Source organism: Cebus imitator, unplaced genomic scaffold (genome assembly GCF_001604975.1).
Source record: "Cebus imitator isolate Cc_AM_T3 unplaced genomic scaffold, Cebus_imitator-1.0 Scaffold11, whole genome shotgun sequence".
Lineage (NCBI taxonomy): Eukaryota > Metazoa > Chordata > Mammalia > Primates > Cebidae > Cebus > Cebus imitator.
Genome location: NW_016107326.1, coordinates 8,979,557 through 8,995,020, shown reverse-complemented (window position 1 = coordinate 8,995,020; position 15,464 = coordinate 8,979,557). Strand labels below are relative to the sequence as shown.

At 50.3% G+C, this 15,464-nt stretch overlaps 2 long non-coding RNA genes across 2 annotated transcripts in view; both read right to left on the bottom strand.

Annotated features, from left to right (window-relative positions):
* Positions 1 to 15,464, bottom strand: part of LOC119466782 — a 156,540-nt gene that overhangs the window by 37,850 nt on the left and 103,226 nt on the right. The gene's annotated exons all lie outside the window — the stretch shown is intronic.
* LOC108281313 overlaps positions 12,074 to 15,464 on the bottom strand; it is a 20,111-nt gene continuing 16,720 nt past the window's right edge. Inside the window, exons 2-3 of the long non-coding RNA XR_001815942.2 lie at positions 12,809 to 12,902; positions 12,074 to 12,708 (exon numbers count right to left, since the gene is read on the bottom strand). This is a non-coding gene — a long non-coding RNA (uncharacterized LOC108281313). The remainder of the gene's footprint in view (positions 12,709 to 12,808; positions 12,903 to 15,464) is intronic.

The window sequence follows — 15,464 nt, the reverse complement described above, 5'->3', positions numbered from 1 at the left end:
AAAACAAAAAACCACACATTTTGTATGCTGACCCAGAACATAGAACACACACCACATGTGTACACATGTATAATTACCTGGATATATCCACTTCAAAAAGACTGATGAAAGTTACTCTTGCCACATTAAATGTGACCAGTCTGAGATTTTCTCTTCTATTTCTATTCTAGCTCATTCTATGTCTTTGCTTTAGGGTCACAAGCCATCCCAGCCCCCTGGTAGTTCACGTTTGCCGGTTAAGACACCATGTGCTTAGCGGGGCCTGGCGGGCTGCATTCAGCAACTATGTCCTTATCCCACAAGCAATTGGAAGTCCCAGTTCTCTGAGACACTCTAATGAGACTTGCCTGCTGAGAAGGTCACCCTGGCTGCTGGCAGGGGAGTTGTTCAGAGGGGCAGAAAGGGAGTCAGGAAACCCGGGAGGAGGCTGCTTCAGTATCCAGCCCAGAGATGGGGGTAGCCGAGAGCTGACTGTTTTGCAAAGCAATTGAGGTAACAGGTATGAAAAACTATGCCAACTAGAGCAATGTTTTATGAAAAGCTGCCCAATGGCACTGCAAGATTGCTGTATCTAGTGTCAGACAACCCAGATACCAAGACCAGCTGCATCATTTTCCACCTGTAATCTTGGAAAAATCACTTTGCCCCAGTGGGTCTCACTTTCCTAACTATAAAATGGATTGCAAGAGTCCCTATCCCTTAGAGGCATTGCCAGATTAGATATAACGCAACGTGCTTGGCCAAATGCCTGGCCTGCAGCAAGCACTAGATAAATCATAGTTATTAATATGGATAGACATGTTAGAACTCATTCAGTCATCAATACATTCAGTGCCCATTCAGTGCCAGGTGTGGAAGAGACGATGGGGAATAAAGTCACACAGCCCCTGTTCTGCATTCCTGGTCCAGGGGGAGTTTCTAGAACTGTAACAGATTTGTTTTATTCAAAACTGATTTTTAATCTGACAGCTGCCAAGATCACCTGGCCATGCTTTCCCATTACAACTGGCCCAGACCAGATAAGGTTCCTTTTTAAACAGTTTGTACCTTCATACACACGCTTACCTAGTGCCTGTTGCCTGAGCTCAATTTATGCTTGCAGGGTAACATGACCGTTCTGGTGTATCTGGGTAAGCCTGTGCCCTATCTCTTAAACATGCAGCGCTCCCTCTCCTCCTCCCCACAAGAAGCTTCTGAGGCGCAGAGCTATGGGGAGGCCAGAGCAACAGCAGGCTGAGCAGCCAGGAGCTGGCGCAACAGAGCAGGCTGTCTGCTCCCTGCAAGTCAAGCTGGAGCTGGCAGATGGGGGTCAGGGCTGGGACCTTCCTGACAGTGATCGTCGCCACCGCTGAGGCTCAGTGAAATGGCCAGGGGCAGGTGGGTCTGTACTATTCACCCTTGATTAGGCTCTGGGCACCTGGTCCAGGTGCAGAGGGAAGGCTTAGCATTCACCCCAATACCCTCTCTGCAGCCACAGACTTGCCAGCCCCAATTTCTGATCCATGTGTCGACTGACCATCAGGGGACTGTCTCTCAAGGTCTGCCGGGGCTTCATCCAGCAAACTATTTTCTCTACTGCTTTGGCTGATCTGCCTGGGAGTCAGGGGGGTTGTGTGGCTGGCTCTGTCTGTCTCCTTGTCTTGCTGTCTTCACGCCTCCATGTGCATGGGTTAACGTCTCTCCTGCATCTCTGCCTTCCTAGGTCTCTGGATGCATCTCCCTGGCTTCTGACCTGTCTCCCTAAGTCTGGACTGCTCTCTCAGGCCTCATTTGCCTTGGGTATTTCTCTCTGACTTGCATCTCCGTGGATGCTGGTGAACTCTTCTCCCTGTGGCTCTCTATGTCTTGGGCTACTCTTCACATTCCTTTTTCTGTTCCTTTCTGTTTCTCGTCTCCATATTTATCTCTTTCTGCGGTTTTGTGTGGCTGAGTCTCTCTCTCTCTGTACTCCACCTGGCATGGGGGAGTGAGGAGGTTTCTCTTTCTGAATCTCAAGGCACCTGCCTCTGGTGACAGGCTGTCCTTGGAATGAGCCAATTACACTGCCAAAGTCATCTCTCCACCTTCCCATCCCACCCGCCAGCTCCCACCAGCACACACAGAGACACACCTGCTTCCCTAAGCTTTGCGCAGACACCATACCCAGGAGACCTTGACTCTACTGAACAAGTCGCCCCTCCCGCCCCTAACAGTCGAAGTGCTCACTCTGCTCCATAAAAAGCAGCCCTCAAATGCTTCCCCTGCATCCCACAGCTGTGCAGCCTTGGGTACATCCCTTAATCTCTCCTTTCCCTGTTCCCCCAAAAAGACAGCCTCGTGCTGCCTTCTCAACTGACCCCTCGAGGAGAGGATAATGAGGACTCAATACCCATTGGGAAGGCCTTCCCATGAAAGGAGGTAAAAACCAAGTTTGCCAGCATGACCACACCCACCTCTTCCCAAGAGGAGCCTCGCACTGGGGCAGTAACAGCGCTGGGGATCAGGGGTGGGACCAGCCATTTCACCTGGAGGAGAGCCGGGCTGTCCTTCCAGCTCCTTGCTAGACAATAGGGGAAGAGATCTGGCTCCTTAAGAGGCTGTTGCTCAATGGAAAATAAAACTAAATGCAGCCATAGATAGCACACTGATGGCGGAAAAATCTTACTTGACCCTCCCGATTCTATGCCTTTGTGAGGGCAAGAGGAAAATGGGAGTAGCCTTATCTGATGGTTCCTGTCTAAGGAGGCAGGAAAATGCCAGCTGGTAATAGGTCCCTATTTGCTTCCAGACATCCACACAGATGCTCCCAGTGTCCGGGAGAGGCCATGCATGGAGTCTGCAGGAGATGGGGGCACTGTGCCCCATCTCCATGGGCGGTTTTTCTAGATGAAGGGCATGGACCATGGGGTTGCAGGGTTGCAGCAGATGTGTGCAGACTCCACCCTCTGGACCAGGGGCTGTGCTGAGGCCAGTAGCGACAGGGCAGGCTTACAGAGCGCAGCCGCACACCAGGCTCCTGACATCACCATCATCATTAGTGACCACAACATCTGATGAGGTAGGTGCCAGTATTACCCCCCATTTTATAGATGGGGAAGGCGAAGCACAGAGAGGTCAGGAACTGGCCCAGAGTCACTCCGTCGCCTAGGTAGACATGAACCCAGGCAGTCTAGTTCCAGAGCATGCACTCTGTGTGATGTGTGTGGACTGGAAAGCTGGACACACAGCAATCAGGGAAATCCACTCTATGTGGTATGTGCACTTAGCATGACTTCTTCGAGACCAGAGAGGCTCTCACTATCATATTTTGTTTTTACTTGGTAATGGCTTTTAAAATGTCAATAATCACTTGAGCCAATTCATAATAAATCCTTTATTTAAAAAAAAAAGGGGGGGGGGGTCAAAACAATGTTACAACACCTTGGATGATTTTAAATGTTTACATTTCACAAATTAATGCTTTTAGCCTTATAAATACAATGCAATAAAAATTATGCTCTTTCCAAGACAGCTACATTATTTACAAAACTAATGTGATTTCAGAGCGCACACTAAGTAACGTGGGCTGGCGACGGGGCAGAAGATCTAAGCCGTGGATGATCATCTCTCTTTGAATGTTGTTGCTCTGAGGCTACAAGTCTAACTATCCTCTTTAGAGGATAACATCAAAAGTCCAATCTGGGAGGAATCGGCCCCATATTGCTGGCTTTGAAGATGAAGGAAGGTTTGGCCATGAGCCAAAGAAAGGACTTCTGTTCTACAGATTTGTAAGATAATAAATGTGTTGTTTTAAGAAAAAAAAAAAAAAAAAAAGTTTAACCTGGAGACCCTTCATGAAGCTAGCCTTTCTTCTCTCCCACTCCCTTGGAAAATACTAAGAATTTATAAAGAACAGAAGTAGTGTAGGAAAGAAGTGTGATCAGTCTGTCACAGGGAGGGGTTGGGAATCAATCTAGGATGGTGTCACAGAGGTAATGACCACTGAACAGGGGTTCTGCAGGATGAATAGGAGTTCAACAGGCAGAAAAAAGAGGAAAGAACATTTCAGACAGAGGGGAAAACCTGTGTAAAGGCTCAAAGCTAAACAGGGGTTCTGCAGGATGAATAGGAGTTCAACAGGCAGGAAAAGGGGGAAAGAGCATTTCGGACAGAGGGGAAAGCCTGTGTAAAGGCTCAAAGCTAAGCAGCAGTCTGTGTAGGGCCACCAGCCATGGCTCAGGATTACCTGATTAAAGTGCACAGAGAAACTGTGGGTGATGGGAAGATGAAGGGCCTTCATGGCAAGGCCTACTCTGCAGGAAAGAGAAAGAAAGACAAGACGCTGGAATTCACTTCCTTAGAGGAAGTCTCAAATATCCTGGAAATGCTTAAACTGGAGGCCAAAGATTTACGAGAAGACCACAGTGTAATAATACCTACAGAACAACTTTCCCATTTTTGTGAAGAATTTTTCATTCCATCCTGATGCCTGGGGCTAAGAACATGCATGAAAGTTAACAAGTGGTAATGATAATCAAAGATATCTAAGAATGGAATGGGCCACAGAGGTAATGAGTTCCCCATCATTTGAGGTATTTAAGCAGAAAGCAAAGTGCGCATGACAGAGATGTTGACAGATGACTCAAACATCAGGTGAGGGCCGTACTAGTTAATTTCTGAGTTTCCTTCCAGCCCTGAAAATCTCAGATACTATTTTGCCTCGTATTAGAATAGATTCAAGACATTGCCTTTGGGGGGAAAATAGTAATCAAAATGTAAATACCATGGGAATAATAGATTTGGCCTAATTATCAGCGATTACTCAGAGTTTGTCATTATTTCCTTACAATATATCCCAAAGTTCCGGAAAACAAATCAAAGAAAGTACCACGGTTGATGCCATTAATAGAAGCAAAACACTTTAAGACGAGAATTTAATTTACTGGGTGAGTTCTTGAGGCACGTTTTTGTTGATGAATATTTATAAAAGTGGGTTAGGCTGGACCTGGTAATGATTGCGAAATATTTTAATGCTGTCCCCCTCGTTAATTTACTTTTAATGAATGACTTGGTAAAGCGTAACCATTTGTACGTAATGATTTCATTAATGGCTACGGCATATGCAACCGTTTTTCACACATTTGAATGTCACTTGAATAAAATGATACCTTAAATTATACAGTATAATAAAGTATGTTTGTTGAAACGTGACAAGTTTCTGCCTCTTTGTACTCAGGCTCCAAGAATTGGTTGCATTTGGAACAGCAACAGTTTAATGGGACTCAAGTAATGGATTACTTTCTCCATTTCTGAGTTTTCTCTCAAAACTGGCCCCTGCGAACCCTGTGCATGAAAACTTAAAGCCAGAGAACCTCAGTCAGGCCCTCCTAGGCCCCCACCTCTCTCTCCTCTTCTCAGTCTTTGAGATTCACTTAAACCCACTCCTAGAAGCAGCAGGTCAGCCAGATTATCCCATATAAGAAAGGCGCCTGTAGGCAGAACCAGGCCAGGGGAGGGGCCATCATGGGGGTGGGGCTTGGACAGGGGAGGAGTCTAGGAGGGGCGTGGCCTGGCCATGGCTGGGCCTGGGCCATCGGCTGGGCCTGGGCCATCGCCTGGTGAAAGCAGCACACCAAAAGATGCTTCCCTTGGCTCACTCTTTCTGCTCATCTCACTGTCTGGCTCTCACCTGTGTCGTCTAAGGACTTTCCAGCCTTGGTCATACTGGGTGCCATCCCAACATACATCAGCTTTGTAGAACCAGCTTTGACAAACAGGCCTCCACCTATTTAAAACGGGTCCCCTGTCTGTTTCTCACATGCTTACCCAGTATGCACCTGTTGGATTTATTTGTTTGTTACTTACTTAGCGCAGGGACCACACTACTCATGTTTGCTATTGATTTCCCACCCCTGGAACACTAGCAAGTGACCTGAAAACATTTGTTGGCAGAGAGAAAGAGTCAGACAATGAGGAGGGAAGGGAGGAAGGGAGGAAAGGAGGAGTGGGGAGGGAGGAAGGAGGAAGACAGACTGAATTAGATTTGAAGCATAAAGCAAGGCAAGCCACTGGCCAAGAAAAGAAAAGCTTAGGACCAATGCCCTTGGCTCTGTAGAGCAGCCATGTCCCTTCCTGCCACCCACCACCCCGCTCCCACCAGGCAGTGCCCCCTGTCCTCTTCACCTCTTCCCCCTGCTCCCCAGTTACTTATTCCCTCATATCACCATGAAAGTGATCAGGAAATGAATCAGGTGTTTGGACAACAATGAAGACCGTATTCCTCTGCAGGTATACGATGGTGTGTGGTTTTTCAAAGTGCTTTCCTATCTTTGATCTCTTCAAATTCCTGCCCCTTCTGTCTACCTCATAGAGCTGTCTCATTATTCCCACTGTTTTCCAGAGGAAATAAACTCTGTGAAATTAAATGCTGCCTCAAGGTCACGAAGCCAGGAAATGGCTGAGCTAAGACTTCAACTCAGGTCCTAGATTATGCGGCTGAACAGCTTTTAATGTTTCTCAGCCACTTAATAGGTTACCTCTCCCAGGAGTGTTTGCATTTTAAAAGAGAACTGAAAGAGAAATGTATAATCCAAATGAGTGAATGGTGTCTAGTGCAAAAGCAGGTGCACAGGTGACACTTTGGCAAAGGGCGAGAGGGACACGGTGGCCCTAGAAGACTCTTAACTTACAGGATTTCAGATCCAGATTGCTGGGTCCAGATCGCTTCTGTTCCACTTACTAACCCAGTAACCTGGAGCCAGCTGTTTCTATTTCCTGAGCTTCTTTCCTAACCTGTGAAATGGGGATGATAATCCCACCTCAAAAGGTTTGACACAAGGCTGATAAGTGTGGAAACCGGCACACGATGGGTGACAGCGAATAGCATCCTTACGTACAGCACCAAGGGAACAGGGCCCATCCACAGCTGGTGTCGGCATGAATGAGGGTGCTCCACAGGAGCTGGGTCCTCACGCCCCAGCTCTGCCAGGGAAAGAGAGAGGAAGACAGGAGATGGTGAGCCCAAGGCTGCTGCTCCGGGCCCATCTCGGTGCCCAGCTCTGGGCTGGAACCACCTACCTTTGTGGTAATTCCTCAGTCATTAGGATCAAGCCCAGATAGGAAGGGCCAGGGTACCTGCAACTACAGTGCAGCCCGCATCTCTGAGTCTTCCCCCACCTCCTCGGAAAGATTTATGGAAAGATTAAGGGGGCTTTTTTTCAATATCTATTAATATTCATGGCAGTCTTCACAGCCATCTGCTTTTAACGATTTTGTTTGCAAAGACCTGAGATTAAAATATGGCCTGCTAGTGCTCTGAAGCATCTGAACTGAAGGCGATAAAACAAAGGCCTTTTCAGGAGCTCCTGAGCCCGCCTGTCACTCTACCTGCAGTGGGGGAGACTAATGACTAGTGGAGGGAGGTGAGATTGGATCCAGGGGCCAGTGCTCCCTTTGGGCCAGCAGGGTTAATAGGGGGGGAATGAACAGCCCCAGCTCCCTCCTCACTGCCACGCAGAGGGGCTCTGGGGACAAGGAGGCTTAGCTAGGGCAGGAGGGAGATGCTGCTGGCATCACAGGGGACACTCAGAGCTTTGAGGGCTCTGAAGCTTTGGGATCAGCACTCTAGAGAGAAGGCTGTCAGCACTGGACATGCCCAGGAGTCCAGAGAGGGCAGAAGGAGCCCCTTACTGTGATGCCGTGACCCAAACCCCACCAGTATGGGTTTTAAATGAGATCTAAGAAGAAAGAAAAATACATCATCTAAATGAATGAGTGTGCCCAGTTCAAAAGTAGTGGGCCGGGTGCAGTGGCTCCCACCTGCAATCCCAGTACTTTGGGAGGCTGAGGTGGGCAGACCACTTGAGGTCATGAGTTTGAGACCAGCCTGGCCAACATGTCAAAACCCCATCTCTATTAAAAATACAAAAATTAGTTGGGCATGGTCCCGCACACCTGCAATCCCAGCTACTCAGAAGGCTGAAGCAGAAGAATTTCTTGAACCCTGGAGGCTGAGGCTGCAGCGAGCCAAGATCGCACCATTGCACGCCAGCCTGGGCAATAGAGCAAACTCCATCTCAAAACACACACACACACAGACAAGCATGTGCACAGGTGACACTTTGACACAGGGGCCGGAGGGAAGAGGTAGTCCCAGAAGATTCTTAACATACAGGCTTCCAGGGCCAAAGAGGGCATCAGTGCAATGCCAGCCAAAGCCCCGTGACTCTGTCCAAACTTCTAAAGGCAGTCACCTCAATATAGCTCTGCCTTGTGTGGAATCCCCTGCTTAGTCACCAATATCTAGGGCATTCCAAGCTGGTATCCCTCACTTGGCCCCATCCAGGTGAGGAGTTTTCAGTGCACCTCTAGGAGGTGGCTTGGGGACAAGATCAGGATAACCAGTGGGCCAGGGCCAGCCTGTGTGGCTGGGCTGATTGTGCCTTACACAACTGCAGGAGGCGCCGCTCCTAGCCGCCATGGCTGTCCTGGGCGAGCCTGCCCGCCTCCCACATGCAGCAGCCCCAGGTCTTTCTGCTTTATGTGGGGAGGAGGCTCATGTGACTGAAGGCTCCTGCTGCTTTGGAATGCTTGCGAAACAGCAGAATTCCATTCACTCCTCCCATTGTACCAACTCCTCTCCTCTCTGGCTCCATTCGAGGTTGCGCATTTCCAAAACATCCCAGCAGGGCAAATGCCTGCTTCCTGGAGCAGGCAGGTGGACAAAGATGACAGGATTCCATGTGCCTGCCCTGGCGTCCTCCTTCTGCCAACAGGGTCACCTCTTAGTCCAAGCCTCAAACTTCCCATCCCGGTCTCCTGCCTTCCAGGGTAGAGACCAATCTCTACCTGCCTGCCTCCGTGGGTCAAGACCTGACAACAAATACCAGGAAACACCGCTTGCTGCTTCTCCTGGGAAAGGGAGAATTTGAGGACAGGATCTCCCCCAGAAAGCTTGGGATATTCTTGCTTTATTCTGGCTCCCTCCCTGCTCATTGCATCTACTTGTGACTCTAGAGTCAGGCAGCCTTTTCAAGACTTGGTGGACCCCCCCTGCCATGGGTCTCCATGGCCTACAAACATCCATGCAGTCTTCTGCCAGGCTTCTAAGGCTGGATGGAGGGAGAGTGGCAGCCAGTCAAACCCCCACAATCCTTCAGAGGGGTTGGCCATGCTTTGCCCATGGTAATACTTCACCTCTTTAGTCAAATCCGATTAGACTCCAGTGGGACCCATCAGGGCCTCTCCCCAGAGAACCCTGGTTGCTCAATCCAGGTTGTGGCAAGCTGAGAAGGGGTAGCCATTTTTCTCATAAGCCAGCCAGCCTCAAGTAGAGAAAAAGAGCAAAAAAGGCATGATAAGAAAACCAGAGGTTGGGCCGGGCGTAGTCACTCACGCCTATAATCCCAGCACTTTGGGAGGCCAAGGCAGGAGGATCACTAGGTCAGGAGTTCGAGACCAGCCTGGCCAGCATGGTGAAACTCCGCCTCTACTAAAAATACAAGAATTAGCTGGGTGTGGTGGTGCACGCCTGTAGTCCTGGCTACTTGGGGGGCTGAGGCAGAGAATCACTTGAATCTGGAAGGCAGAGGTTTCAGTGAGCTGCGATTGTGCCACTGCACTCCAGCCTGAGTGACAGAGCAAGGCTCCATCTCAAAAAAATAATAATAAATAAATAAATTTAAAAAAACAACAACAACAACAAAAAAAAAACAGGAGTTGACAGGTCCCCCAGGCTGGCCAGTCGTGCAACTAACAGCTACTGAAGGCCAACAGCTCCTCCCACCTGCCCCTTGCCTCTCCACAGCTCCCCTATCTGATGCGGGTCCTCAATAGACTGCAGCCCTTCAGCAGCACCTAGCTCCTCGAAGGACACTCCACCCCCTAAGACCCTCTTGCAAAGTATCCTGGTGCCCCCAGGATACTTTTTGGAGCCTTCCTGTACCTCCCTGCCTCTGCTGGAGCCACGTTACGTTACTCTCCCTTAACACCAAGACCAAGGCCTCCAAATACCCACACCTTCCTGGCCTTGCCCATCCAGGTCTCACTCTCTGAGCTCTAGGCAGCCAAGACAGGTTCTAAGCACATCCTGAGCTTCTTCCTGGGCCCAGGCTATGCCCCGTGCCCGGGATGTTCTCCTTCCCTGTCCCCCAGAGGCCTGGCTCAGTCTGTTCACACTGTCCCTCCCAATCAAATGGAGTTCCACCTCTCCCTCACTCAGTGCCCAGGGACTATGGCATCACCTTCCAGACAGTGTCTGTCCTCCAGGCACTTCCACTGTAACAGGAGGGCTGGGGCCAGGAGTGAGCAGGACACAGATAACCTCTCCCACTCAAGTTTGAATCCCCTGCCACACCTGGCTCTGTGCCTGGCACTTAGTAGACTGTTATCCCAAAACTGCTTTTTGGTTTGAAATGAGCTCATTGCCATGTGGGGACACTTCTATCACACACTGATGTTACTGTTTAACCCTCATGAAGATCCTAGAACAATATCATTAAATGGGGTCTTGGAGAGCGAGCTCAGTTCTCCCATTTTACAGCTGGGAAGACTGAGACCAGAACCAGATGCCAGGCTCCTGCTCCACAGGACTAAGGCTGTCGCACCCCTGCTGCTCTACCTCAGAGGCACTCCCTTCATATCACGGAGGAGCACGCAAGGCCTCCAGAGGTTTATTTTGGCAATTTCCGTCATTAATCACATCTCTGCCAACCCACTACCAGTTAATTGAGGAGTCAGGAGCCACTGCAGAGAAATAGAGTTTCACTTTAAAAGTCCACCTGCAGGCGCTGTTTGGGAAACAAGAGGAAAGGAAAGTGTGTGTGCACTGGTGTGTAACTGTGAGCCTGTGGATGAGTGTTTATGAACACACGCGAGTGTGCATGTGTCAGCATGTGAGTGTGGGGGTGCCCCAGGACCTCTTGGCACAGCCTGGTCTCCTGTCTCCAGGCCCACTCCAGGCCATGCCCACCTGTCCCCTGCTCCTGCACAGCTCCCCCAATCTGATGAGGGTCCTCAGCAAACCGCAGCCCTTCAGCAGCCCCCAGCTCCTCAAGGGAAACCACCCCCTCAATGAAACCCAAGGTCTGTCACCACTAAGGTATAACCTGCCTGCCTTTCCAGAACCTTCTCCCACCCAGTTCTCCTCCTGATACTTCACGCTGTCCTCCAGTTGCACCAGATATCCACCACGAATGGGACGTGAATGCACCACCATGCCTGGAAGTCTTTGCACAAGGTGTTTTTTCTGCCTGGGATATGTGTTCCCTTTTCTCCAACCTTCAACGCTGCAAACTCAAATATCACCTCTTCCATGAAGCCTTCTGGTAATGCCAAGCCACTCCTCCTCAGGCAGAGTCAGCCACTCTGCACACCTCTAAATGACAGCTAGCATTTGGGAAACACTTTATCTGTGTTACTTCATTTACCTCATCTTGTACTTCCTCCTGTCCAGGATGCCCTATTATTCTCCCCATTTTACAGGTGAAGACATTCCAGCACAGAGAGGTTGAATGACTTGCCCCAGGTCACACAGCTACAAGATAGCACCGGGATTCAAACCCAGGAAGCCCCGGCCACAACCTGTGCCCTTGTTCCCTCCACCACATGGTTGCCAGGTGCCTACATGGCACATGACACCTGTGCAGTATGACATAAGGAAAAAGAGAAAATGAGCTACTGTCTGCCTGCGTGTCTCCCCCCGCTGCCCCGCTACCCTGAGAGGACCCTCTTGCAAGCCTGTGTCCCTGGCAACAACTGGGGGCATGGGAAGGGTTCTGAACCATCCAATGAAGGAAGCACTACTCCTGTGAGAGAAAGAGAGAGAGAGTGAGTGTGAGTGTATGTGTGTGTGTGTGTGTGTGTGTGTGTGTGTGTGGCAGAGGACTGTGTGAGAGGGTTATGAGAGTGAGTGCCCATAACCACATGTATGGTGTGTGAAGAGGTCTGGGAGCAGATCCGAGTGCATGTGTGCGTGTGTGTGTGTGCACCCTCGGGCACGCTCCAGCTCCAGCCCCCAGCGGGAGGGTAGAGGCCCCATCTCAGCCGCATGAATAGTTAAAGCCCTTAAACCGTGCCGCTTCATCACTGATATTTTTACAAAGTTGTCACAGAGAAATATCATTTTTCTCCCTCCTTTATTTCATTTTCTTTGGGATATAGTAATTAACAAAAGCTGTTAGATGCCAGCAAAACTGTTTCTTTTGAAGTTTCTACATGGCTGTCACCCGGGAGATAAAGGCAGATTATTCAATCTTGACATTATAATTGTGGATGCCAGATGAAAGCCTGGATTAGACACTTCACAGCCCACTCAGAGGGGAGGCTGAGATCACCAGGAGGCGATCCTCCCTTGGCTGGGAGGGCAGGGGAGCTGGGTGGGGGGCAGGGGGCACCCCACACCGGGGAGGGGGCAGGTCACTGTATGGCTTGGCTTCTTTCATTTGAGTTGGATGGTCCCCAAATCACAAGTGATAGACGGAAGGAACATATTTCATACGGAGGTAGAACAATCTAGAAGTCAGAAGCAGAACCCCCGAGCCTGGTCTATTAGCTTCTGCGCCCTGAGGAGGCCTCCCCCACCAGCTCACACTCCCTCCTTGATTGGCAGGGACTTCTTGGCTCCCTGACTGCTGGCCAAGTTCCTCAAATGCAGACAGGGGAACGCAGAGAGGGGCCGGATCCCCTGAGTGCGTGTGCCCCGGATTCCAGTGCTGACTCAACTCCCTCACTGTGGCGGGGCTGTGGAGAAGGCTGGAGAGGTCAGAGGAGGGAGAGAGTCATTTGCCTACATGGAGCTCACCCAATCCCCCTTCATAAAAGAAGTCGCCAGGCCAGGCACAATGGCTCACACCTATAACCCCACCTTCCCTTTGGGAGGCCCAGGCAGGCGGATCACGGGCACAGGAGTTCGAGACCAGCCAGGACAACATCGTGAGGCCTTATCTCTATAAAAATACCAAAAAAAAAAAAAATTAGTCAGGCATTGTGGTGTGCCTGCGGTCCCAGCTACTTGGGAGGCTCAGGTGGGAAGATCACTTGAACCCAAGAGGTTGAGGCTACAAGGAGCCATGATCCTGTCCCTACACTCCAGCATGGGGTGGCAAAGTGAGGCCTTCTCCAAAAAAATTTTTAAAACCACCAACCAGGGAGAGGGTGACCAGGGGAAGGGACAGAAGAAGCCCCAGCAATAGAGAATGAGAAGCCACTTTTTAGTGGCAGAAGGGCCAGATTCAGATGACCTAGAGAGTATATAAGACTAGAATCTTCTACAGTAACTGCTAGTGTCTGATTTCCCAGGTCCACCCTGAACCAAATTACAACGTGGAATCTTCATACCCTATCCAGCCACCCACAGACAAGATTTTTGCTCTTTATCATGCTCATTCATGATAATGTCTGTTAATAAAATTATGAAATGCATTAGGATCCAACCAGGAACCCATAAACCATGGGAGGTATTTAAAACAGAGGAAATTTAACATGAGGACTAAAGATGCAGATGAGGAGAAACCAGCAAGGCAACCCAGAGATCAGCACTAGCTCCAGCTAGGAGCTAGGGAAGGAAAGAGGGAGGGAGAGAGGGAGGGAGGTGGTGGTGGTGACAAAGCCCAGGAGCCAGGATGACCAGGCCACCCTGGAACCTCAGTAGGTCACAGAGACATGGCCAGCCCCTGAGAGCTGAACAGAGGATGTGGAAGGAGGGGGTCTAAGGACAAACTAAGCAAGGGCTGCTCCCCTCATCAACATTTTGAAATCCCAAGCTGGATTTCCAGTTTCTCTGCAAAGAGCAACATCAGGCCTGCTTTCTCTTATGACCACGAGCATCCGAAGGGGATAGAGGCGGTCTCCTTCAGATAGTGCATGCTCCTCTATGGTTTTTCCCAGTTCCCATTGAGCCTGCCTTATTCATTGTTGGTACCTATGAGCCTCTGAATCTGTAGCACCTGGTTTCTCAGTGTATCCATTTTGCAGAGAGACAGAGTCCCAACCAAGGGGAAGTGATTTACCCAAGGTGACAGGATGAGTCAGGAGCAGAGGCAAGATCAGAACTTAGAGCCCTGGACTATTAAAGTGCAGAATTGATTAGCAAAGATGGAAAGCATCTGTGGAGTGACTGCATCTGTCAGCAGAGAATGACTTGCTTCCCTTGCTGTGGCCGGGCTGTGGAGCAGACTGGAGACTGGAACTTGCTAGACCAGGAGTGCCATTGCTCCTGTGTACCCTGGCCACCAGCCTTGCCATGAGGGCCAGCAGTGATCACGAGGACAGGGCTCAGGCAGGAGAGCCTGTTCTGAGGCTGGCGTGGCCCCTCAGGTGCTGTGTGATCACAGCAGAATCCCTCTCTGCTCCATAACGCAAGGCGGTCAGGCCGGACGCCCACCTGGAGCCTTCTCCACTCCACCAGGCTCGAATTCTATTTCCTGGGGAGAGGTGGGAGGAAGCCATCCCCCCCCCCCCCCCAGAAGCCAGCTGAGTGCGTGAGGGTTCTTAGAAAGGAAGGTCGAGGGGGAGACCCTGGGAAACATAAATCTGCCGGCGCGGCTCTCTCAGAAAGGGCTTTAATTAATTGTTTTTATACGACATAAGAGCAACTCATTACTGAACAGCTTTGATTTGTGACACCTGCATTATAGATGATTTTTAAATTAACATTTCCCCAATAAAAGGTGTCAGTAGAGCGCTGAAGGCGCCCAGAGAAGTATAAAAGGGTAATAGTATGAAAATACAAATAAACACCAGCCCAGGCTAACAAAGGGGGCTGCTTAATCAGTTTTACAATTAATTAAGGCAGCCTGGGATGGCTGGGGCCCCAAAGGCAATTCAAGGTACTGGGTTGAGGCTCAGGCGTCAAATGCTAGGACAAGGGAGAGTGTTTGGGGCTTGAGAGAGAAATGCAGTGAGAATGTTAGACGCTCTGCCAGGCTTCCCTGGAAGGGGAGAGAAGCAGGAGGCAAATCTGTCCCCGAGAGTACCCTTCCTCCCTTCGTTGTCCTGGGCTTGTCCTGCGCGCCTTCAGTAAGTATTTAGAGAGCGCCTACAACTTGTGGCAGGCAGAGCAGAGGCACCCAGGTGAGAGGGAGGGGTGGCACCCTGGAGATGCTGAGAGCTCCGTGTGTCTGACGCAGAGTGAAGGGCAGAGGAGGAGAGAAAACTGGCAGGGTAGGCAGGGGCCAGCCTTTCACGGACTCTGGAAAGGGTCATACAGCATGGGGAGTTGTTTTCAGATGCCGTTTGCAGACTTTGGGTAAGGGAACCACATGAGAAGATTGCCATTTTAGACAGAGGCTCCTGGCTGCCATGTGGATCATACAATGGAAGAGCGGAGGGAGGAAAGAGAAGTGACCCAGGCAAGACCTGCTCACGGATCCAGTGCAGAGAGCAGTGGCAGAAGGGGAGGAATAGGCCCAAGAGAGGCACAGGAGCTACGGCCCACACGGGCGCTGCTGCGTGCCTGCCGCGGGAGAAGGGGAGGGGAACTGAAAATAACTCAAGCCAAGGACAGGGCT